Here is a 23,945-nt window from a genome sequence, read left to right on the forward strand (position 1 = left end):
GAGGTGATTTGCCAAAAATCTATGTGGTGCGCAGGCTAAAAACCGGTGGCAGAGTCTGAAATGGAGTGTTGGTGTCCCATTTAAGGCATTGCACTTGTCTTTGCCCATCCCTTGCTGGGGAAGCTCTCAGACACTGTCCCCTCATTCTGAGAGCACCTGTGCCCAAAGAGCATCTTCTCCAAATGGTCATCTCCAAAAGAAATGGATCTTCATCACAAAACCTGTCACAGGAAGGTGAGGACTGAGCAAGGCTGGCTGGGGCTGAAGGAAGTCTGTAGAAGGAGCACCACAGCCTTCCACAAAAAAGGAATCCTGTTGACCCAGTAAGGGACTCACATGGAGTCTTAGATCCCAGATGGAAGAAGTGGACACTAAGCCATCTTGGAGATGACTATACAAAGACTTTCCAGTTCCTTCCTTTGCTGGGACTGCTGTAGGAGAAGACAGCATCCAGCCCTGTGTGCCTGGGCTGTCTGTGGGTCAGGAAGCTGCACAGCTGGGGCCTGGTATTGGACACCTCCAGGTTGTACCATGTAACATATTGGGATGCAAGCGGGATCAGCCACCAGCAGCTTACAGCACAGGAGCAGCCTATATCTGTAAGGGGTTATGTGTGTAATGTAGTAAATTGGGGGTACTTCTTCAGCTGAGCCGCTGCAGAGCTGGCACCAAGCACCGCATTGCCTGGAGAGACATCCTGGCAGACTCCCAACTGTGCCTTAGGGCAGTATGGAGAGAATGTGTAAATCCCCAGGGCTCTCACCTGCCTTTAGAGGAGGTCTTACTGGTCTGCGTGCTGGATGGACAATGAACCCCTGTGCCTTCCCTCTTGGAGAGGGGCCTTCCTGAGCATGGGCCCCTTACGTTGGCTGCAAAACCACCTGAGTTGTCCTCCTAGCTGCCACTGAGTCATACACAGGCCGTGCCCTAGAAATTTGGCACGAGAAGCCAGTAAGACACTGTCTAAGGGGTCTGTTCCTCCTGGCAAAGCCATGTGTATGCTTGTGGGGCAGCTGCTCTATGCCCTGGGATCCAGCTCAGACCCACCTTTTCAAGGCTGAAGAGCTGTGCTACCTGAAGGCTGGCTGGCTGATGCGTTAGAGGAAAGGCACTCAACCCATGACCATGGCAAAGTGAGCCATGGCCCCAGCAAGCTGTAAGGCCGAGTGTCAGGGGGACACTCAAAGCACCATCCTCAGACAAAAGCAGCTGTATGGAAATCATGGCAGAAGCTTATGGACCTGCTTCCTTTGACCAGAGGGAGGGTTGGAGACACCACAGCCTGTTCAAGTCCTTCGCTTTCCTTACCACTAGAAAAAGCTGTCTGCCCTTTATCCCAAGGACCTGGGAGGTGCTTCAGTCCCTTTCTCCTTGAAAAAGGACTTTTTTGCATAAGTTTGAAGACTTACTGCTCCCGTTTCCCTGCTCAGCCACCTCCTCTGTCTGTACCGGTTGGCTCCAGCTTGCTCAGCCTTTCCCTGCGGGTTATGTTTCCTGGACCTCGTGCGGCTTTTCCCTTTGCTGCCCTGACCCCAGCTGTCTCTCCCGCGGCGTGAGTGCTCAGAGCTGCACCAGGGGTGCTCTGCCGAGGTTTCTCCCCTGCCTTGTGGGTTACGTCCTGTTTACACATCCCAGTAGGATGTTTGATTTTCTGTGTGTGTGTGACAGCGTGACGCTGTTTGTGCTTGGCTCGCAGTCAGCAGGCTCCTCTCCTGCAGGTTTGCTGTCTAGCAAGTTGTTTCTCCACTGTGTGTTCAGGCGGTTGACTTTTCCTATCTAATTGAAGCACCGTTTGCAGGGGTCTGTTGAACAGCTTTCAGCACCAGTTTGAGAAGGATCCTGCTGTCTGTTTGTCTTAGTCCTGTCTCAATAATGCTTTAAGTCCTGGACCAGTTTCTGCCTGTTTTGACAGAGAAGCAGATGCTCCCAGGACATTAAACTCCTACAAGTTTCATGAAAAGTGGTAGCTGGATGAAGGAGAGGAGGCAGGCGAGTTGTCCCACCAAGGGAAGGCTGCAGCGTGAGTTGCCTGACAGCCAGCCCTGAGCCAGCCGTGCGCTGGCTGCCTGGCACCCAGCTCGTAATTAGGGGATACAGAAAGGGGATGTAGGTGTGTTAGGCGTGGAAAAGGAAAGAAGGAACCGTTTTTGGCCACAAACTATTAACAATTAATCTATGCACACAGTTGATCTACCAATTTTGTGCTGTCTGTCTGTGTTTTCGTTTGGATTGTTTCCTTAGCTTGCCCATAAGAGCACCTTGGAAGCATACTTCACAAGCCTTGGTAAAGTCAAGAATATACGATGCCTACTGCTTACCCTGTTCCATAAGGCTTGCAGCCTTCTTGCAGGGGAGATTAGATAGGTCTGACATGCTCTGTTCTCCTTTAAAACAAGCCAAAAAAAGTTTGTTTTCTTTTTTCTTGCATTCTTCTAGGTGCTTGTAAGTATTTTGTCCCTGTATCTCCCTGAAGATTGCAGTTAAGAAGATGTGGGTGTTCAGTTTCCCCTTCTTTTTAAAAATAATGTTGCCCTTTTCTTGTCACTTGGTGTCTCACATCTCCTCAGGTGTTACCGCAGCAAACCACTAACAGATGGCTTGACAGCCCATTCTTTATGTGTCTTAGGATGAACCTCATCAAGACCAGCCTTCTGCTCAAAAATCTAACTTATTTAGGTTGCTGCTCATTACCAGAGTGCTGGGGTGGTGGTGCAGGACAGCCCCTACCCTGCTGCCGCGGTCGTGTGTGTAGGTCAATCTCCATAAGCCGTGTGAGCCCTAGGAGTGACCTGGCTGGGTTTGGTGCGTCCCCCGAGCCCACGCTAGTCCCTCGCTTGGCCACCTCGGCACTCTGTTGCAGGTCTGTGGAGACGTCTTTGCTGCCATCTGATCTTCACGTAAAAAGCTGCAGACTCCACTGCAACACGAGATTTTGTGTCTGGTGGACTGGGGGAAGAAGGTGGGCAGAGAGAGGGAGGTTTCTCCATCAACAGGGCACTTTCTTCTTCTGTTCTGTTTTCACTCTGTTAACCAGAGGCCTATGTAAGTAGGAGCTTTCTATTCACGCAGGTTTAGAGGTTTTAATTTAAGTTTGTAAAGCATGCCTAGGGCCTTGATGAAAGAGTCTGCAAGAAGAATGTGTGTTTTTGCAGTGGCGGGGTTTTTTCCTCTTTATTTTTTTTTCTGGCTTTGCTGGATCACTGCCAAACCTTTCAGCTATATTTTTTAAGATGTATTTTTTTCCATGAGCGAACTTAGAAAGAGTTGTAACTTATCACAGCAAAAGCTCCAAAACAGTCCTGTTTTTAAAGAGAACATTTCACTCGTCTGAGGTAAATGTATGAGAGGGAGAGAGATGCGTGTGCGTGGTGGGTCAGGGGATGGTGTTGATTTTGCTGCTGGGACTCTTGGCTACCTTCACCCACCCCCATCGCCACCTTTTTTCCAAGTCCAGCCTCTGACATAAATTAGAACAGCTGATAAAATATATATTTAGCTGTTATAGCCCTGTGGGGAACACACTGCACCAGCGCAGACCCTGCAGCACCGGAGTGCCCCTGTTGCACCCCGTCCCCCAGATGTGCCCTTGCCCAGGGAACGTCCTGTGTGAGGGCAGCATGCGCTGGGAAGGTCCAGGGTCCTTTCATGGGCTTTAAAGCACCTTGGAGGGGCTGCAGGGCAATGCAGAGCTGCATCCAAAAGGAATTAATCCGCTGGGAAGCGGTTGCATGGGGCTGTAGAAACACGAGAGCTGTGTTGTGCTCTTGTGTTTCTGTAGGAAGGTATGGAAACTGTAAGGCAAGGGGAGAGCAGCACTGCCTCCCAGGCAAGCGAGCACAGCCCTGCAGCTTGGCAGAGCCTCTCGCTGTTCAGAAGATGGAGGATGTGAGGGCGGGACAGGTGGGAATATAACCCCTGTGCTGCGTTGCCTTCCTGGAACGCTTTTATGGCACCTGCCTTTGGGCAGGAGCAAGGCCGGTACTCCGTGACTGCCGGGGCGGCTCGCCCAACACGCAGTGGGACAAAGGATCACACCGGTGACTCTCCCACCTGAAGATGGGTGCACTGAGGACCTTTTGCTGCAAGGCTCCTCTGTCCGGTGAGGAGGGAGGGTGGGTGATGAGTGAGTTGCTGTGCAGGAGCAGTGGGAAGCGGCTGGCAAGCAAGGAGATACTTTGCATCCTCTGGCAGCCGATGGCTCAGGGTTTCCTGGCCTGCCCTGGTCCCTGGGAGGAGAGGACACAGCAGCAGCATCCTGCCCTGTACTGGCAGGACAGGGTTGTTGAGGAAGGCTGCCAAACTTTCAAGAAACGCTTCCAAACAAATGACTCTGAGATCTCCTGGGATGTCCCCTCTCATCATTCCTTCCTATTAAGTCCGAGTTGGTTTTGAAATTTGACATTGAGTTTTCTTCCTGTGATAAAATATTTAAAAACTGGAAATAAAAGATGCAGTTTTAATGTGTGCTTTGGTCTCACTTGATGCCATTTTGCATTCCTGCTGGTTCCTGCAAGCCCCTGCTTGTTTCACGTGTCCTTCGGTCTTGGTCTTTGGCACCTAAGACGATGCAGAACTGCTCCGAGGACTCTAAACCTTCCTTAACAGCTAAGAAACTGCTGCATCGTATCTGCCTACTGCTGGATTTTTGGTCTTTCTCCAGTCCTCTGCCTCCTCCCTCTTTTTCTTCCAGCAGATAATATGGGATTACAGTCCTGTTGCACAGGGCAGGAAAAGGCAGCCCTTGCCCTAGAGTGAAGCTTTCCAAGGCAGAAGCACTATAAACTGTGGGGCTTGAGGTGGGAAGGACGTGTGAGAGAGAACGTGGTATCTGACTTGCTTTGCCACCGCTGCAAGCAGGAGGGAACAACTCGGTGTCGTTTCAGCCAGCTGCGCTTGCCAGCAAAGGTGCTGGTTGTAGTGGTGTGGGACTGACAAGATTAATGGCCCCCTACCTGCTTGGGCATTAAAAAAAAAAAAAAAACCAACCCTTTCATGGACATCTTTAAACCAAATATAAGTGTGTTTCTCTAGCAGCTCCTGTTTAGAAATGCAAACAGGAAAGCAAGGCCCAGACACTATTTGCTTCTGCAATCCGGACAGGAAACAGAATACCATAGGCAACAAATTTGAGCATGTGCTTATCTGGGGTTTCTTGCTTTCATTCATTCATTACATTTTTTCCCTGTATGTTTCTAAGGAGAGTTACATGTTCATAAAGGACGCTGGCAGGGAGCTGAGCCCTCCTCCACAGCCAGCGCCAGTGGGCTCTCCAGGGACTTGTGGGCGCAAGCCTGCTACTGCCATGGCAAACCGCTTGCCTCCTTCGGCAGCTTTATTTAAAAAGAATGGTCCGAGCAGGGGCTATGTTTGTCATCTTTTAATTGGCAAGCACCGGGAGCAGGTCCTGTGCCCGGGCTGCTGGGCAAAGCGAGGGGAGAGGGAGGGAGCTGCTCCTCCGGCATCCCCGGAGCCTGCCCTCCGATGGGTGCCGTCCTCGGACCCCTCCTTAGGGCCCATGGTGAAAGCAAAGCATGGTGGGGGTGGCTGCGAAGCAGGGGGTGACCTGGTCTCTGGACTTGTGCGTGCTGTACCTGCTCCTTGTAGGGGCGGGGGGGAGCATTCGTTTCTGGGACTGTCGACCAAGTGTGAAAATTGACTGGGGGGTTGGGAAATAGTGGTTTTATCATTACTTGAAGTGCGAGGGAATGAATGGGAGAATGCTGGGAGCAGTATGGCAAACCACGAGGGGCTGTGACTCCTCGCAGCCCCCTCGTGGGATGCTAATAGGGAGGAGAGGCCCACTGTCCCATTTGAAAGAGAAGGGCCGTGACCAATGGCCATTAACTGTGGCAGTAATGCCTCGCGCAGTGGCCGCGGGATGAAAGGCAGAGGCAGCCTGAACTGTAAAGACGTTTCATTTCCCTGGTAATGAGGGAGACACACTGTGGCAATGAAACCGGAGAGAGAGAGACCGTGAGATGCTAATGTCTGTTCCTGCTGCCGCTGCCGCTTTGATCTGAAGCAAATGCCCGTTTTAAATTGCAAACGGATGCAAGTCAGATATCATCCAGCCAGTGGCTTACAGGCTTAATGAAGTGGGACGTACGCTTCTGCCTGATAATGTTAGGAGAGGCAGGCAATTCAGAGGGGAATTACTAAAGGTCTAAAGAGACGGGGAGGAAGGATGGGGATGTCGCGGGATAACTCTCACCACCATCAGTGTGGCACAAAGTCCCCTGCTTTCGTCCTTGGGAAGCTATGCCTGTGGCTAAGCTCCTAGCCCTCCTGTGCCTGGAGAGAAAGCTATGAACATACTGCCCTGCTACTAAGCGTCTATGTTTAAAGGCACGCATCCTGTAAAGGCAACGCAAGGTCATCCTGTTCTTGGGTCTTAGAGCGTGAACGTCAATTTGGTGCGTTCCACAGGTGAGCCAAAGGTATGGGAGGCTAAGTAGCTCATTTTGTGCTATCACTTGGACATTTAATTGGACTTAAGCAAGACAGAACTTGTGACTTGACTGATGAAGCCATTCTGGGGCAGACCCAGAGGCTCCTGGGAATGGGGTCATCAAGCCAGAAGCAGCGATCTGGGAGCCTGGTAGCTCACACCGGACAACTGCATCTTCCTGAGTCTCTGTTACACGCAACTATCTGACCTGTTTTAAAGAATGACTGTCTAAAGGGATATTTATTACTCTCTTCACTAACAAAAGGCACTTGGGCCCTAGGATCAGGCCAGAGTTTATTGTATATCTTGCATGGATACTCAGAGGCTTGGATGGCTCTGCAAGCTGCTATGCTAGACTAGCCAGACAGGGCAAGGCTGGGGGACCTGAAGGCAGCTGGAAAGCTTGACCTCTGCACCAAGCAAGGAAGAGGTGATCTGGCTATTGAAAAAGGCAGGTGTGGCTCAGAAATCTATTAGGTCCTTTGAAGGAGGCAGTGAGCATCGGGATGAGAAAAACCTCACGGATGTAGTGTGTGTGGAGCCAAAAGAGTCTCCACAATGTCCATCACCAAAGGATCTTACAGAAACTAAGTAACCATGGGATAAGACTGGCAGGTCCTTGCATGGATAAACTATTTGTTAAAAATACAAGGCAGAAAAGAAAGCAAATAGTTCTGACAGAAAAGGGAGGTGACCTGTGATGAGACCTGTGCTGCCCAATGAACACATAAATGGCCTGGAAAAGAGGATGACTACTAAGAGAAGAAAGGTAAGAAGTTAGTCAAGGCGTTAGGAACAAGGGCTGGCTCTGGCGAAATGCACGGGGGTGTTATGAGACTGAGCGAGCGGGCAACGAAACAGCAGATGACGTTCTGTGTAGGTGACTGGAAAGTGAGACACAGTGGCAGAAGAATCAGTCTCAGCTTCACATATAAAATGATGGGCTCTGAGCTGACCGTTATCATTCAGAAGCAAGATCTTGATGTGAGAATAGCCAGGTATGCGTAACATCTGCCTGATGTTCAGAGCAGCCAAGATTGCAAACACGAAGTTGTGAGTTATCACGAAGGAAATACAGACCAAAACGGAGAGCATCATTTTGCTGCTGCGTACTCCTGCGGTGCACCCACAGCTTCTGCGCAGGGCCGTTCTGTGCAGGGCCGTTCCTCCAGCCCCGGAGAGGACAGCAGACCTGGCGAGGGTGCAGGGAGGGCTGGCGGTGGCTGATGAAACTCATGGAGCAGCTTCCAAGTGGGGAATGGCTGAACCACCCAGGCCTGTCTGTCTGGGGATGGTGACCCCAGGCTGTGAGAGAAGTCTCAAATGGCGAGGAAAGGATTGACAGCAGTTGGTCTTTCCTCCTCTCCCTGCGTGAGAGCAGTGGGACATTGAAGAAGCTAGCCGGCAGCAGCCTCAAAATGAAAGGAATGAAAAGGAGCAGGGTTTTCACACAACATGAAGTTAAGTTGGAAAGCTCCTTGTTATGGGAGGTTGTGCTGTGATTTGTGTTTTCTAGGAGGAAACGAACAAGAAGGGAATCTACTGAGCATTGCTAACCATGAAGTAGCCACCCTGGTAAGTCCTGAGCTGTGGATCGGTAGAGGTTTGGGGAAGTATCAGATATGACTGCTCTGCTTTTTGTCTTCTGTGCTTTTGGCCATTGCTCGGACAAGGTGAGGAGGTAGATAGGCTGACCATCTAGGCTTTTTTTATGTTCTTATTCTATGTTTACTTTGTAGCTGTACATATAACTGTATAAGATGCAAAAAGAGGCACATACCCTCTCACATTTTCTCTTCCTTTTATACTGCCTATCAGGACTTTTTTTTTTTTTTTTCCTAAAAATTCTTTCAAAAACATTAGAATCCTCTTTCAGTAGAGTAAATCATGTTAATCTGTAGGCCACTAGGCAAGATGAAGTTTTTAGTTTATCCTTTCTTTTTCTACAGCATCTCCCATTCAAGGACTTCACACCCTCACAATAGCATAGTTGAGAATTTTCTCTGCTTAACAAATGAGGGAACTTAGACACAGTAGTTTGCTGTGAAACAGGCAAAGAAATCAGAAATCTGCTTTTTTAGAACATCTCTAGAGAAGGAGACAAGAGGAAAGACTGACGCCAAAAGTGAGAATCAAAGGGAAAAATCTCTCTGCTGGACCCAAAATAAGTTTCCATAGAAACAGATTTTTCTGAAAATGAATTACTGCAGTATGAAATGAAGATTGTGGATCTAATTCTGCAAAATATTTAAGCATGTTCTTTGCTTATCCCTATTCAGCTCAGGATGCAAGCATGTGATTTCCATGGAGGCTTATGTGCTTTATTTGATGGAGGTAGAAATAAGGACAAGCTGCGTTGAATTGGGATCCGGGCTTTCTTGTGCTTCCTCACCGCTGACAAACTTGCAACTTATTTTTATGACAGCACGTGTTGCTTTGCTGCTAAAAGTACAGACCCCAGTGCACAGACCCCAGTGCTTCAGTCTGGGAGTCCAGCACAAAGTTCCAGCAGACTCTTCCCACTAATGGGGAGTGGAGTCAGCAGAGTGTTTGCATTGCTGGGTACTTTATTGCTTCGTTAATTAACTCTTTTTCTGTTTACGTGCAGATTTAAATTTACATGGGATATTTACTCTGTAAATGAACGCCATGGTGATTATCAGATAATTAACTTGAGAATTGATGGCATAAGAGGTTGAAATTTGTTCTAATCTATCTTTTGTGCACCTCTATTTGTGGCCCATAGACATTTTAAAGACGGGATAGGTTCTTAATTATCTTGCATGCTAATTGCTTTTATTGTGACTGTGTGCTGGTAAATGATTGGTTTTAGTTTAAGCTATTTAAGGCTGTTTTGTGCATCTTTTTTTTCCCCTCTGTTGTGACTTTATGCTCAGCCAAATTAATAGGACGAATAAGGTCTGACTCACAGTTTTATTCCCATTTGCTATACGAATGGACGAAGCTTTTGTGTAACCAAGCTGCAGCTACTCTTCTTCACACAGACTTTCCATCTTCTTATTCCCTCTTTATTTCACACTGGCTTTCAACTTTTTATTTGGGGAGGTGTCTCTCTGTAGACACCACCTCTCCCCCAAGCATTTCCCAGCAGCACTATAGAGCCCCACATAATGAATTTAAGCCTACTGATGGTAGCGCTTTGGGACTCTCTTCAGACGCTGAAGAACAAATAACCCTCATGGAAATTGTGTCTAGCTTTCTCCTTCCCTCTCCTGAGCTCCTGCACCTGGCCCAGCCAAAATAAACTCTCAAGGCACTTAATCCATCTTAATGTAACGTTTGACGTGGAAGCTGAGTCCATATGAACAATCTCCCCCGCTTGTCACCCATCGGGCCACCAGCGCTGTCGCTGCACCGGGCTCTTCCATGCAGCGGGGTGGTGACAGTCACTGACGGTGGGGCTGGTGCTGGAGCCCAGGTCATCAGCAAAGGGCAGCAGCAGCTGAAACTGCCCCTTAGCACTGCTGGGCTTCGGTTTTCCCTTACAGCTGGAAACTATTCTTTCTCAAAATTTTCTCTGACAGGGAGATGGAAGACACGCTTCATCTCCCGAAGACTCCGTTGTTTCTTAGTGCTTGCCGAGAGCCACACTTGCTTTGCAGGCATCTTCCCCTCCTCCTCCCCTGCTTTGGGACAGATTTTTTGTTTTGTCAGTGCCTGCCATGCTGTTACCATCAAAAGCGCATGCTAGCAATGGCAGCAGTTGTGTCTCTCATTTGGTGCTGGTTTTCAGCTCTAAGCTTTTCAAGGTCTGGGGAAAGGATGCTGTCAAAGGAAACTACATCCCTCCAGCAAGACCAATGAGGGGAGCTGCAGGCGCCTGAGGGACAGTTTTTCTCCTCGGATGCTTTCAAATCCCCGAGGAGGCCCGTGACCTATGTCAGTGTATGAACTGTTGAACAGATTTGTATGGGAAGAGCAACTTTTGTGGCCCTTTTTGTCCGAGCGGGGCCTCTGACCCCACACCCCTGGCAGCGACCACCACCCAGCGCAGAAGGTAGCCCTGCCCACTGAGCAGCCGGCGTTGCCTGGGTCCTCCCGGGAAGCGTCCCAGGCCCACGAAACAAGCCGTGGTGCTGCGCAGACCTTCCTCGACGCTACAGGCATGAGCCGGGTGGGTACATCCCCACGCCGGCCATCTCTGCCGGCCTCCTCGCCAGGCGCGTTTCCCTTCTGAGCTTGCGAAGCCTGCTGTTTGCATGCCAAATGGAAGTCATGAGAATGAATAAAAACAATCTATTTTTAATCCAATGTGAGATCTCTTACTCTTGGCTATTTTTTTCATAATCAGTTCTGTTTTCTGCTAATGATTTGAAATTTAGCATCTATTCTTGCCTCGTAGTGTTACTTTGATAACCGGTGTTAAGGAAGAAGATTAAGACTGTTGTTAGCAGCGGAGGCTGCAGGACATATGGGTGCTGCAGACCCGTTAGTGATAGACAGAAAGTTGTTTTGAGGCAGTGGGACAGATTGTCTGGGAATCCTGGCTTAGTAGCAATGAAAGGCTGATGAGGTAAGTAGGGCTGGGAAAATCCTGTTAGGGAAGGAAAAGAGCAGACTGGAACCGAGTGATCACAGGCCGCCTGGTATTATAGACTATGCAGTTTCTCTACAGAATTGAATTCACTTTTGGCACAGAAATGGGATTCTTCTTTCTCTCCCTATTGCACTTGCTTCATTAGCAGGCTTGTAAGGCGCTCTGAACTTTCCGGCATTTAGTAATGCATTAGGACCAAAAACTCATCCTGAACCTTCGAAGCAATTGGTTGGGGTTTGGATCAGACGTTTCTACCTCTGTCTCATTTGCAGATGCTGTGGAGAGGGATGAAGGATCCAAAGCAGCATCCCCAGATCTGGCCCTTGTTGATGTGACAGAGGTCAGGTATTCTGGAGCAGAAACGGTCCTTGCTGAGCTGGAGGGGAGCTATTCCCGAATTCAGGCAGGGCAGCATGGGCAATAGAGATGTGTACGCGCAAGTATAGTGAAACCTTTGGGTAACTACCAGCACTGTCTCCCCAGCCTTGGGAGCTGCCCTGTAGCTGGAGTCTATGTTTCCATGTTGGCCGTGTTTTGCAGCGCTCTTTCTAAAGCGCTTCCCTGGCTCTGTTTGGTCAGTGGGTGATTTGTTGCCTATTCCTCTACAATAGGTAGAATAGCTGTGATTTATTTGGGACAGGGTTGGGACTGGTGATGTGTGTGCTCTTGTGGGTGCAGGAGTTGCGTGATCTCATGGTGAAGGGTGATTGCTGTGCAGCGCAAGGGGACAGATTAGGATAAATGACACAGGAGTCTGGATCCACCGTCTGGATGGGTATGCGGGTAGGATATCCAAAATCCTTCAGGTTCCTACATACAGCCTCTCCCACTCCCTGCACCCTCCTGATTAGGAGCAGCAAAGTGGCAGACTTGTCTCCCTTTTTATTCTCTGCTTTTTCAGCAGATGGGGGGACGAGCAAGGGAACAAATCCTCCTGCAGCAGAAAAGGAGCAATGAGGGGTGTGCAAGTAGAGACGACGCTTCTGTCGAGGGCACGTGCTGTCTTGGGACGGCGCAGCCATGGTTCCCCCTCATAAGAGGCAGGGGAGGAGACCCTGGGAGGGATGGCTGGAGGCCGTGTCGCTGGGTAGCGGGGGAACTGCCCGGGAGCAGGGCTGCATGGGGGCCAGGAGGTGCAAAGACCTGGAGGGAGGATGGAGCCTGGAGAGAGGGGACAAGTCTCATAAAACAGCCCAAGTTGGAAGGGACTTTGAAAGATCATCTGGCCCAACCTTTTGTGGGAAAGGGAGCCTAGATGAGATTATCTGGCACCCTGTCTAGTCGCGTCTTGAAAACCTCCAGTGGAGGTTGTGCCAGTGACTGATTGTTCTCACTGTGAAAAATTTCTTTCTTATATCAAGATGAAATCTCTCCTGGTGCAACTTGTACCTGTTGCCCCTTGTCCTCTTCATGTGACTCCTTGTGAAGACAGAGCCTCCGTCCAATTTGTAGCCACCCTTAGGTACAGGAAAACTGTGATGAGGTCATCTCTGAGCCTTCTCTCCTCCAGGGAGAAGAGACCTGACTCCTTCAGTTGTTCCTCATAGGGCAGGTTCTCCAGCCTTTTGATCATCTTCGTGGCCCTCCTTTGGACCCTCTCCAGTCTGTCCACGTCTTTTTTGAATTGTGGGGACCAGAACTGGACACAGTATGCGAGATGTGGCCTGAGAAGCACTGAGTAGAGTGGGATGATCACACCTCTACCTCTGCTAGTAATGTCCCTGCGGATGCAGCCCAGGATCCGATTTGCCTTCGTTGCTGCAGCGGCGCACTGCTGACTCATGTTCGGCTTGCTGTCCACCAGGACCCCCTGGTCCTCGAGTCCCTCCATACAAGCGAAGTCAGAAGAGCCCTAGGGGGTGGATGGTTTGTCTGCAGGGTTCGTGTTTCTGCAAGGGGTACTACTCAACTTGCCTGGCTGCCACGCTGCAGTGCCTTGCCTTTTCCCCAGGGAAAGGGGAGCCGGCCACCAGGCGTGGGTGGCAGGGGTTGTTTGCATGCTGAGGGTGGACAAAGTAGTTGCAACATCGGTCAGGAAGTGTTTGATGCAACAGAAACCCCAAGGTGCCGAGACACGTACTCCCCTTCCCCCTGCTGAGCAGCAGCTTCTCCTTTCTCGTGGGAAGCGCCGAGGCCTGGGGCTAGAGGAGGCCACCAGCACCCGTGCCATGGCCCCTGCCTTGCAGATCTGCTGCCCACCACCGTGGGCTCTGTGCGTACGCATCTTCCAGGCAAGGCTCTGTCCAGCTGGCACGGGCATTTTGAAAGTATTTTCCTGATGCTCATCTGGAAACTGCTTACGTCTATTTCTGTAAAATGCCATTTTTCTTTTCAAAATCCCCATCTTCCACATCTCTGAGTTGCAGAGTTGACCCTCAGCATCCTGAGTCTCCATATGGAGCTGCCACTCCCCTGCCTGCCTGGCTATTTCTTAGCTTTTCATGCATCGTGGGAGCAAGCTGAACAAGAGCCTTCCTGTTTCCCTTGCTGCAACTCAGCACTCCGTCAGCCACAGCAAAACTGCAAGCATCTTGTCAACTTTTTGCTACTCTTGGTAAAAACTTTGAACCTCTGTGAAAATCTAGCAGCTGCATGAGCTACAGACCCAGCAAGGTGAGCAACATCTGACAGTAGACAAATCAGGCCGGAAAGACAGCCTGGAAAATGAGAAGGGACATACAGAGCTGTGGAAACATGGGTGCATCCCACAGCATCCGGCAGGCTGGAGTTGGATGGGAAGCTATCCTTCTCTTCTGCAGACAGAGAGGGAGCAGAGCCCATCGGACATCTATCATCTGGTGGAAGCAACCTACGGACTCTTCAGCTAGATTTTGGGAGTTCAACCTGCCCCATCCTCTCTACAAAGAGGTATGATGGTGGGCAGGGAGGAGTGTCAGATCCACCTGAAGCCCGTTAGCTGTTATCAGCTCCATTGGCTGTTGGATCCCATCTTTTCCTTTGAAATCCAACTCCAGGTTAGGACAAGTCTCTGGTTTTGAATCCTTTTCAGAAGGAACTGAAGAAGGGTGGCTTGCAGAGCTGTGGCACTGGCCACAGAGCCATGGTCCACAGAGCAGTAAGGAGCGATCCAAGGAAGCAAGGACCCTTGCGGGGTTTCTGGTTAAGAGACGGACAAGAAGGCTTGCAGGGCAATCAACAAGAAACTCAAATTAAAACCATGTTTTGTTGCTTCAAAATATTGAGAATCACCAAACTATGGCAAATCTGGAAGAAATAACCATGGGCTTTTGGTTTGGTGGTCGAAACCAACATTATTACCAGCAGGATCCTGCCACATCGTTGTGGGCTGGTGGGGCTCATATCTGAAAATCAGTATTATCTCCAGCCTCGTAAGCAAGCGCTAGGTAGAGAAGGATTTTGCTGGCCTTGCGAGGCGCTCTGCCTGGGCCTGGAAGAACATCTGCTCAGCTTCGAGTTCGGTGAAGGTGACACTAAGTCAGGAGGGGCACGCTGCGAGACGCCGGCTCTCTCCTGCAGGGCAGCCCCCGGCTCTCTCGGCGGCTGGGTTCGCAAAGCACGTGGTTATTTCACTGCCAGACAGAGCTCCTGTGCTCCCCTGGCTAGCACCCGAGACCTCTTCCCCACGGACGTGTCTGGGCACCGGCAGCGCTGCTTGGGCCACCTCCCCCGTGGGGGCTGGTGCTCCTGGGGGGCTCGCCGCCCCACCGCGTGGCAGACCAGCCTTGGCAGCCGTACGTGCCGGGAGGCGAAGCACAGCTAACCACTTCCACGTGGTGCTGCCGGCTGCCGCCACCGCCGGCTCGGTCTCGCTGGTGGCGTGACTTGCAGCTGCCGCTCAGCACTGTGGTGGTTTCCCCACCCCGTCGCCAGGCCACACGTCACGCCTCTCCTAGTCACCTCTTAAAGGCTTTTGCAGAGGGCCGGCGGCTTGTGGTTCCCCGTTAGCCCTGCCTGCACATCAGCTGGCCGTGAGGGACCCTGGGGCCTCCTTGCAGCGGGATGGTGGCAGGGGACGCCTTGCCCACCCCTCTTCAGCTCCTTTCAGGGTGGTGTGGGAGAGCAGGGGGCCCCGGGTAGGTGCTGTGCGGCCGTCAGTCACGTTGCATAGCTGCTCCCGGCGGCGGGTCTGGCTGGTGTCGTGGAGGGAGCGGGGCAGAGCGCGGCGACGTGCGTCGGCGGGGCGATGCGTGGGGCTTGGGGCCAGGAAGGCCGCCAGAGCATTTTGGCTGACCTCGGCCGGGACAGAGCTTTTCATCCAGGTATCTTGTGTTAGGTCTGAATAATGTTGCTGTGATGAAGACGTTAGGATGGAGAGACTCCAGCCCTCTGCTTGGAGTGAACTACAGTGGGTAATTGTCTTCCCAACTAAGAGCACATGGCTTTTTTTCCTGATAGCACTTGTCTGGCTCTAAATTTCAGCCACTGACTCTTCTTTTACCTTTCTCCACTGAATCATTAAAGACTCTTGTGAAGGTACTTGCTTAGAACATCTCACAAGTGGTTTTGGATAACCCAGACTAAGCCTTTCACGCCCTTCACTGGACAGCATTTTTCCCAGTCTTAGAGGATCAAAATGAGTTTAAGTGGGTAGAAGCCTAGACATGTAAAAGCATCGATTTCCCAAGTAACCCACACCAGGAGGTCTGCTTAAATATTTGAGGATCGTTTGATTCACCTGTACCTAAAAGAGAGCAATTAAGGAAACTAAAGATGTTCTTGAAGGGCTGAATAATTCTTTCACATTAGTTTCCGCTACAAAGGTGGCTCTGGAGGTGCTTACTCAGACCTTGCTCTTTTCTGGACAAACATGAGATAGCATCAGAGACCGAGAGAGGAGGAGGTGGAACAACCAGACTGTTTAAGTATCAGTAAGCTGCTGGGTCATGATGGCGTACAGCCAAGAGGTCTCGGGAACATGAGGATGAAAGGGCTGCATCTCAAAAAGAAATATATCTTCTCTCCTTGAAGGGGAAAAAAAAAACAAACCCACACCACAAAAAACCTCAGAAGAAAAAGCAGTGTTTGATAAGGATGGAGGATGTTGTACTCACATTTTTAATGGCTCTTGGGATGATCTGGAGAATTACAGGCCTGTTCGACATGCATGCAAATGAATGCAATACCTAGCAAATTAGGAGAATGGGCCGTGCAGCTTACATGGGTAAGGCTGCTCGGAGGTGCAACCTGCAGAAATTCTGCAAAAGGAAACCACGTTTCCTGAACTCTTGCAAGTCTTTGAACAAACCAGTGAATTAGCTGAGAAAGAAGAACTGTCTGACATCATTTACTTAGCTTTTTTACCAGGCTTTTTGCAAGACGTGGCTGCAGACATCCAGCTAACAGTGCAGGAAACGGCTTATCGCTATGGCTCCGACACCGGCCAGGAGGTGGGCAAGCGGGTGGTCAGTGGTGGTGTGGGGGATGAGGTGCCAGTGCAGCACCTCGACCAGCCACGGCACGGCAACCCATGGGCACAGGGAGAAATGTGCCAAAGCTGCAGTGAAGCTTGGGTCATTCAGGAAGGAGGAGGAGAGCTGGGTGGAAGACCTGAAGGGAGAAGCGATGGAGTCACTTGGAGGGTTGATGGGAAGGGGGGTACCTCTGTCAAGAATGGTGCCAGGAAGAGGTACTGAGGGGTGAAAGTCGTTGTCTCCTCAGCATTGCGTCTTTATGTCCCTGATACTGAAGATCTGGGTATGTAGGACACCAGCAGGGACAAAGCTGCTTTGCTGGGCAATTTCAGGGGTCTGTGTTAGACCAGTCCCAGGGGAAATGTTGAAAGAAATCCAGAATAGGTGACGATCCGAAAAGAGAGTATGTAGGGAGAAGAGAGGACCCCCTTCTTGGTAACATCCGAGTCGATAACCTCCAGGCATGGAGGACCGGGCTCTTGCTGAGCCACCGAAGCACATCTGATCAATAACTCAAAGTCCTGACTTGCACATTAGCAGAGTCAATTATCAGCTCTGCTCTCTGCTTCCTTGATTATTATTTCAGCATGTAGCAGCTGCTCTGCAAGCGTTATGGCCCATCACGCTCTGAAGGGACTGAGTTAAATGCAGATTATTGACCGATGAGGCCATAAGAATGTACTGTAAATTATACAGTCACGTTCACCCATAAATCCCCAGCGAGAGTGCTTTTTAAAGAAATTCCTCTTGTGGTGGGAGTGCTCTGGGTCACTGTCAAGGCCCTGAAAAATATTTTTTCCACCTGACACCCACCACCTCCTCTGTGGTGTTGCTGTCTGTCTTGGTGTCGCATCTTCACGTGAATGAGTGGTTCTCTCTCCCTCGAGCTGCTTGTTGGGACCCCTGGGCTTCAGCGGGGACGCTTGGGTCACAGCTTATTCTGCACGTGGGCAAGGTTAACTGTATTTAGTGTTTCTGCTCTGGCCCCGGGTTTTCCGCTGCTCCTGAGTTTTTCAAGTTGCTTCAAGTTTCTCGGTTTTGGCTAAGTTGTGGGCTTACTGTTTGAGGCAGCCTAAGTTCTGGCGAGCGGGAGCAGGCTAAATCATGAGCTGTGTGAACACCAGGTAATGACACCTTTCCCTCCTCTGCCAGTCTGACACACCGCCGGCCATCAGCTGCATGGTTCATGGAGGAGGCAGGCCCAAGTGCCCGGGTTGTTTTGCTTTACAAATCTCCTTGGCTTCAGGATTCAAACCTATTTCAAGGGAAGGGGTGCATGTCTTTATGGTTATGAATTGGGAACGCTGTGCATTTGTGCTGAAATTCTCTCTCTATTTAAGATGCCGGTAGCTAGGCCAACAGTCCTGTGGTGCTCAGCAGCTCATGAGCTCGGTGGTGCCCTTTGTCCAAAACCTTAGAGGAGCCTGGGCTCCTCCCAAGCAGGTTATTGATAGCTGGTCATTGCATAGTGCATGCTAACAGCTTGTGTACACATACGTGTGTCCCTCTGCTGCTCCAGTGGCTAGGCATCGGAGATCACTGGCCCCAAGCTGAGAGACCAGGTCTTTTGGCCCAGGAGGCGAAGTTTCATGCCCTTGAAGCCAGGTCCCGGCTGCTGGCAGCCCGCTGAGGCTTCCCTAGTGCTGCTAAGGATTTCTTGAGCTGCTTCTCCCCAGGACGCTCCTCTTCCAAGGACGGGGAGAGGACTTCACAAGCTTGCGTGGGAGCCCTAAGAGATGGCTAATTTAGAGCTTGATGCATTATGGAAGTTGTTTGGTTTTTTTTAATATAGTTTTGGCATCACTCTAGGACAGTGTTTTTCCCAAGCTTTCTCAAGTCCAGCATCCCGGCCACAGTTCTGGCTGCAAGTGTTTACGCTACCCCAGCAGTGTTTTTAAAACCTTTCATGGTCGGAGCAACTGAGATCCTGAGGGCCAGGCCCTCACGGGTTCCCGGGGAGGCTGGCTGAAGCTGTCGGGCTGGTGCCAGCAGGTGTAGGGGGTCCTGCTGGTCACAGCTCCTGGGACCCCGCACTGAGTCCCAGCTACTGCAGCATCTTCATGGTTCATGCGGAAAAAGCACTACAAGAAGCAGGGGGGCAGAGAGCGTTCCCCGCTGTGACAGGGACACCACGGCAACTTTGTGGACATTTCTTGGGGTGAAGAATAAGATTTCTGCTGTCTTCTACCCTGGTGTTTACTGCTGCGAGGGCTGCCTGTCCTTCGGAAAGGACTGCGGTGGCTCGCTGGTGTGTGTCGGGGAGCAGAGCCGCCCAGCGGAGTAACCAGACTTGCTGCAGGTCATGGGGGGAGGAAGAGGAAGGGGTGTGCTGCCCTGGGGGTAGCAGTGCCGTGAGAGTCCAGGCAGGGCGGCCAGGGACCAGGGAAGTGGGAAACCAGTTCCCAGTCTTGCTCCCCACCTTGGGGAGGTTGTTCTGTTCTCAGCAGCGCCTGTGTCCAGATCCGGTATTTTTACTTTCACAGGGGAAAGAGGCGAACGTGGCGAGGGCAGCTGACAAAGGTGCCAAAGTGGCCAAGCGCGAGGCCACCCCGGGAACGGCAGCACGAGGGCAGGAGGCACGGCTCTAGTGCTTGTGACTTTTCCAAGGGTATCTCATGTTCGGGATAATGCCGGGTGGTCTTTCCCTGCTGTGGGCAAGTAGGCCCAGCACAGGCACATAGATACTCCAGGGTGCTGTCAGTCTGATGCTGCCGCAGCTTTCCCTTCCCATCACAGGGAAAATTTCTGCCCATACCTTAAACATACATTGAGCCTAAACTGATGCAGTGGTGTTATATGCAACCTACTGACGCTTTCTCTCTGTGTCTCAGGCTGGGGAGTGAAGAAAGAGGTGGTCAGGAGCTGGGCAAGGGAGGCAGCAAAAATTCAAGTCAGGAATCTTGGATTTATCACAGCCTCTTTTGCAGGCCACCACAGTAAACCCACTGGATGGCTTGCTGGCCTATCCATAATTTGGATGGGAGTTGGCAGCTGCCACCACATTTTGTTTCTCTCCCTCCTGCCTGGCCTATCGAGCCATGCCTCGTGCTGCTCAGCAGCTCTCGCTGAGGTTACCTACCCGGGACACGGCATGCTTTAGCCTTGAAGGCTAAACGGGGTAGTTGGGGGTAGGTGGTGGGAGGGCTCATCTCATGTGGCCGGGAGGCTGATACAGTCATGCTGTGTGTTCGTGTCTCATCCCAGCTACCTAGAAAGATGTACTGCTTGGCCCCTGTTCTGTCCCTTGTCCCACCCACACCCCACAGCATGTTGTCCCCCGCTGTGAACTGTCCCGGGAAGGGCCGTGCACAGCAGCACACGGCATGGCCACAGATGTGCAGCTGGTGGAATGGTTGCGATAGGATCACACCGTGTCTTTGGGTGGTGTGAATTCCGTGGTGTTTGCTTTCCTTAGCTCCCTTTTCCTCTCATGTTGTGTTCCCGGGGGTATTTGTCTGTTAACACACATGCTCGCTTTCAGCTGTGTCACACACATTTAATTTCACTGCCAGGGTAAGTCTCTCATATCTTTTCCGCTAGGGTAAATCTCTCATATTTCCTCTGCCAGGGTAAAGCTCTTATATCAGCCCTGCATAAATTCCCCTCCTTTCCCCCTCTCTTCCACACCCTGCATATGCTTGAAACACCTTTGTTTAAATATCAGCCTGGAAAGAGAGGTTTGCTGGTGATGGAGTTGGCCTCCTTACCAAGGACATCATTGCAGCGGGGCTGAACTCATCAAGGACGAACAAAAACTTTTGAAGAGCATCCAGGAAAGGATCACTGTGAAGTGATCTCTGTCCCTTCAAAGGCCTGAGGTATGTGGAAAAGCCAATGAGCTACTGATTTTTTTTTTTTCTTGCTTGTTATTGTTGTAGAGGTCTAGCCAGCTTGGAGTCTCATAACTGCCTCATGCAACCCGTCTGGAGATCCAGATAATATCTCCAGCACTTGTTATGTATGCACTGATGTTCATTGCTGCCTTTGCCTGCTCTAGAAATGTCAGGCTACACGCGATGAGAGTCCCGTGGTGTGATATGAAACCTCTACACAAACTGCGAGCAACTGAAACCACACTGCACCAGCACAGGATGTTCATGTGACACTTCCAGTCCTGCAGCATTTTTCAGAATGGCTTTCTCTCACTTCCCTTAAAACCTTCCATGTCCCCACAGTCAAAGACTCATGGGCTAGACCTATAGCTGTCACCTGGTTAAAGCTGATGGGTGCATGCCAGAGCTACACCAGTTTATACACTGGTCTTCAGGCTGAGTCCCCCCACAGCTCCCCAGATGTCTCACCGGTCCTCCTGGACATGTCCTTGGGTTCAGCCTGGGGCAATTAGCCAAATACCAAGGCAGGTGTGGAATTAGGTGTGGTTATATTGGCTCTTTCAGGGATGCAAGTTACGCTCCCATAGCCCTAGCTGTGTCCTTTGATGTCTGAGGGATGTGAAAAGACTTCAGTTTTTGGAGAGGAGGAGGCTGGTAGGGAATACAAACGAGGTTTGCTAAACCACAGAGGCAGTGAACAGGGAGTTGTTGTTCACCCAACCCTGCAGCACAGCCACCGCGTGACACTCCCTGAAACTCCTACACCTCTTTGAAAAAAGCTACAAGAGGAAGCACGTCTTCATGCAGCAGGTCCTGGACGCCCGGCCCTCGCTGCCCCCCGAGCGGCAGGCAGCACCGGCAGGCTCGGGCAGGGTGGGAGGCATTCGAGGACAGCAGGTTCAGGAGTGGGGTACTTGAAGTGATGGGAAGTGCCCTCTCGCACCCTGGCTCTGTCATGACAGATGCTGTGGGGGGACGGGGGGCATGGACCCTGGGAGTGGTCAGCCCCGTGTGCTCTCTCCCATGGCCGTGCTGGGAGACCAGGCTAGACAGCCCATCGGTCTGTCCCGGACAGGCGTTTCCTCAGTGTGTAATCCCAGGAATTAAAGTCTTGCAAGAAATCTCCCTCTTTCTGAGCAAAACTGAGGATTTGGAAGCTGAGAGGTAATACCGACAGAGGGAATTATCAGGAGGTTAAATACACAAAATCACAGTGGTGTCCTTGATTTTTTTTTTTCCCCCTGCTTCTGATTTCTCTGCTGTGGTGATGTTCAGACTGGAGCGTGTCATGCCGGGTGATGTCTCATCTTCTCTCGCTGCAACACAGAGGTCGTGGTTTGTGACCGAGGGCCCCACTGGTGGCAGCAACCCAGCGAGAACTGAAAAAGCTGAAGCCTCTGATTAAAAATGCCCCCATGGGGAGGACATACTTAACCATGCCCCGGAGAGCCATAACTGCCTGGTAGCAGCCAAGCAAATGCCAGCCTGCTGATGGGGCCTTAATCCTCTATCTGCTCACCTACATTTGTGGAAATATAAGATGTAAGTTGAGATGACCTTAATATAGCCAAGACTGCTACCCTCTCAATCAAATTTCATTGCATCTTGAAGAGAGGGCAGCGAGTACACACCCACAGAGATGGGCAAAATGCTCTATTAGGCCACTTTCCTGCTGAAACTGGGCTGGAAATAAGCCTAGGCTGGAGTGAGGCTTGATCTGTGGGTGCTTTTGAGGCTGGCAGCTTCAGGGTGGCTGCTAACACCTCGCAGCGCTGCTGGGGCAGCACTGCCTGCCTGCTGCCAAATCCCTGCCAGCCAGGCTAGTGATTGCACTCACACACGCGCACACACACGCACACACACACATACATATATATATGTGTGTGTGTATATATATATATATATATATGCACACACATGCACGCACGCAGGCTGCAAGGAGTGGTGCAGAGCGGCTGCTTCAGCTGTTGAGCACTTGATTAGCTGTGTCAGCCGGGAGGTGCTGGAGGGGAAAGAGAAACCCCCGCCATGGGGCAGAGAGCCCCAACCTCAGCAGACAGACATGGATGTTTATAAAGCAAGGCTGAATCACCTGCAATCCCCAGCTAAGCAGGAAAGAGTTATGCATGCTGGTGCCTGTAGGTTGCAAGGCAGGGGCAAGGGAGAGGTAAGGTGGCCGCATCCTGAGGACGTGGCTGGGGACACTGGGGACACAAAGTTGGGTTGCCTGCTGGAGGAGGACGTTGGGACGGTGCTGCTCAGGCAACACGTATAGGGAGGAGAGAGGGGCATGGCTCAAATGTGTATGGGAGGGCCAGGCTGTGTGCTCCCTGGCCATTTAGGCAGCAGCAGCAGCTTGGGGGTCAGACTGGGGGTCTCCAGCATGAAAAGCCACCTGGTCCGGCTGGCAGGCTTGGGAAAAGCCCTCGGGTTAGAGAGCAGGGTTTGGTGATGCGGTGCCCTGTATGAGCACCTGGACTGGAGGGAAGGAGAGGGCGCTTGCTGGGGGAAAGCAAAGCTGAGCGGGCAGCTCTCTGCCAGACAGCTCCCATATTCGGGCACAAGCAGTAAGTCCCCTCCCAGGGCGCTGGGCTGTTGGTCTCAGCCCTGCTTTCCAGAGGGGCTTTGCTTGCTCAGCTCTCCCAGGCTCCAGGTCGCAGTGGTGTGCCTGGAACAGCAGTGTCATGGTTTTAAATAACATGTGGGTGATCTCAGCTGCTGGGCGTAGATGAGAAACTGGTGGGTGCTCTGCTCTGTAATTTAAAAGCTGACTTTTGTACAGCCGTGACTGCATCACCACCAGCTGGGAGCACCAAAGCCTGCGTGGCTGTTTCTAGGTCAGCAGTTTTCTGTCCTTGCCGTGTGGCTCCCTGGGGATGCCTGTCGTGCTCTTTGGGGTCTGAGATACGTGAGTCTGCTGTCTCCTGACACGGGGGCACGTGTCCTCCACTGGAAGGCACTCTGGGCTCCACAAGAGGTTGAAAAGCTTTGGCCTAGTGCTTGCTGTGTGGCACAGACCCACCCGCAGCGCAGGACGGACCCCACATCACCCTGGGTCATGCATCGATGTATTTTTACTCAGAAAGCCCACCCAGGTCAAGCAGCCTCTCTTCTCTTTTCCCTGGTGCACTGCTTTCCCCCAGGACACCACTTTGCCCTTTGAGCCCCTCCCCAGCCCGCAACCCCTGCAAAGAGGAGGAGGAGGAGGATGGCTGAGCTGCCTGCTCCGCTGCCTGCCTGCCCACCTCTGCACCTTGGGATGCTGCTTTTCCAGGCTGGCTGCTGAGTTACCCCCTCGCCACGCCTCGGTGTGGCTTCCCGGGCAGCTGGTCCTCGAGGTGACACAGCCACCTGCATCTTCAGCAGCCTCTGGCACAGTCTTGCTGGGAGAGAGGTCTGGAGAGGATCGCTGGCTGGGGGGGCCCCAGGCACCGGTGGAGAGCCCGGGGAGGCCTGTGGTCAGCAGGAAGGGCCCGTTGTCCCCGTGGCTGAGCGCAGGGGAAAGTCTCCCAACTGGCCGAACTGCCGTCAGCACTGAAACTCCCCGCCCTGCTCTGGTGCTCCTCTGCTGGCATTCGACATGGAAATGATCCTGATTTATTCTGGAATAATAGGATGAAATGGTGCAAAGGAAAATTTTACACTGAGGATCGAGACGAATTGCCCAGAGCAGTCAGCCGAGAGAAGGGAGGGAGGAAACTCCATTGCCCTGG

The sequence above is a fragment of the Mycteria americana genome, chromosome 1 (genome assembly GCF_035582795.1).
Source record: "Mycteria americana isolate JAX WOST 10 ecotype Jacksonville Zoo and Gardens chromosome 1, USCA_MyAme_1.0, whole genome shotgun sequence".
NCBI classification, from domain to species: domain Eukaryota; kingdom Metazoa; phylum Chordata; class Aves; order Ciconiiformes; family Ciconiidae; genus Mycteria; species Mycteria americana.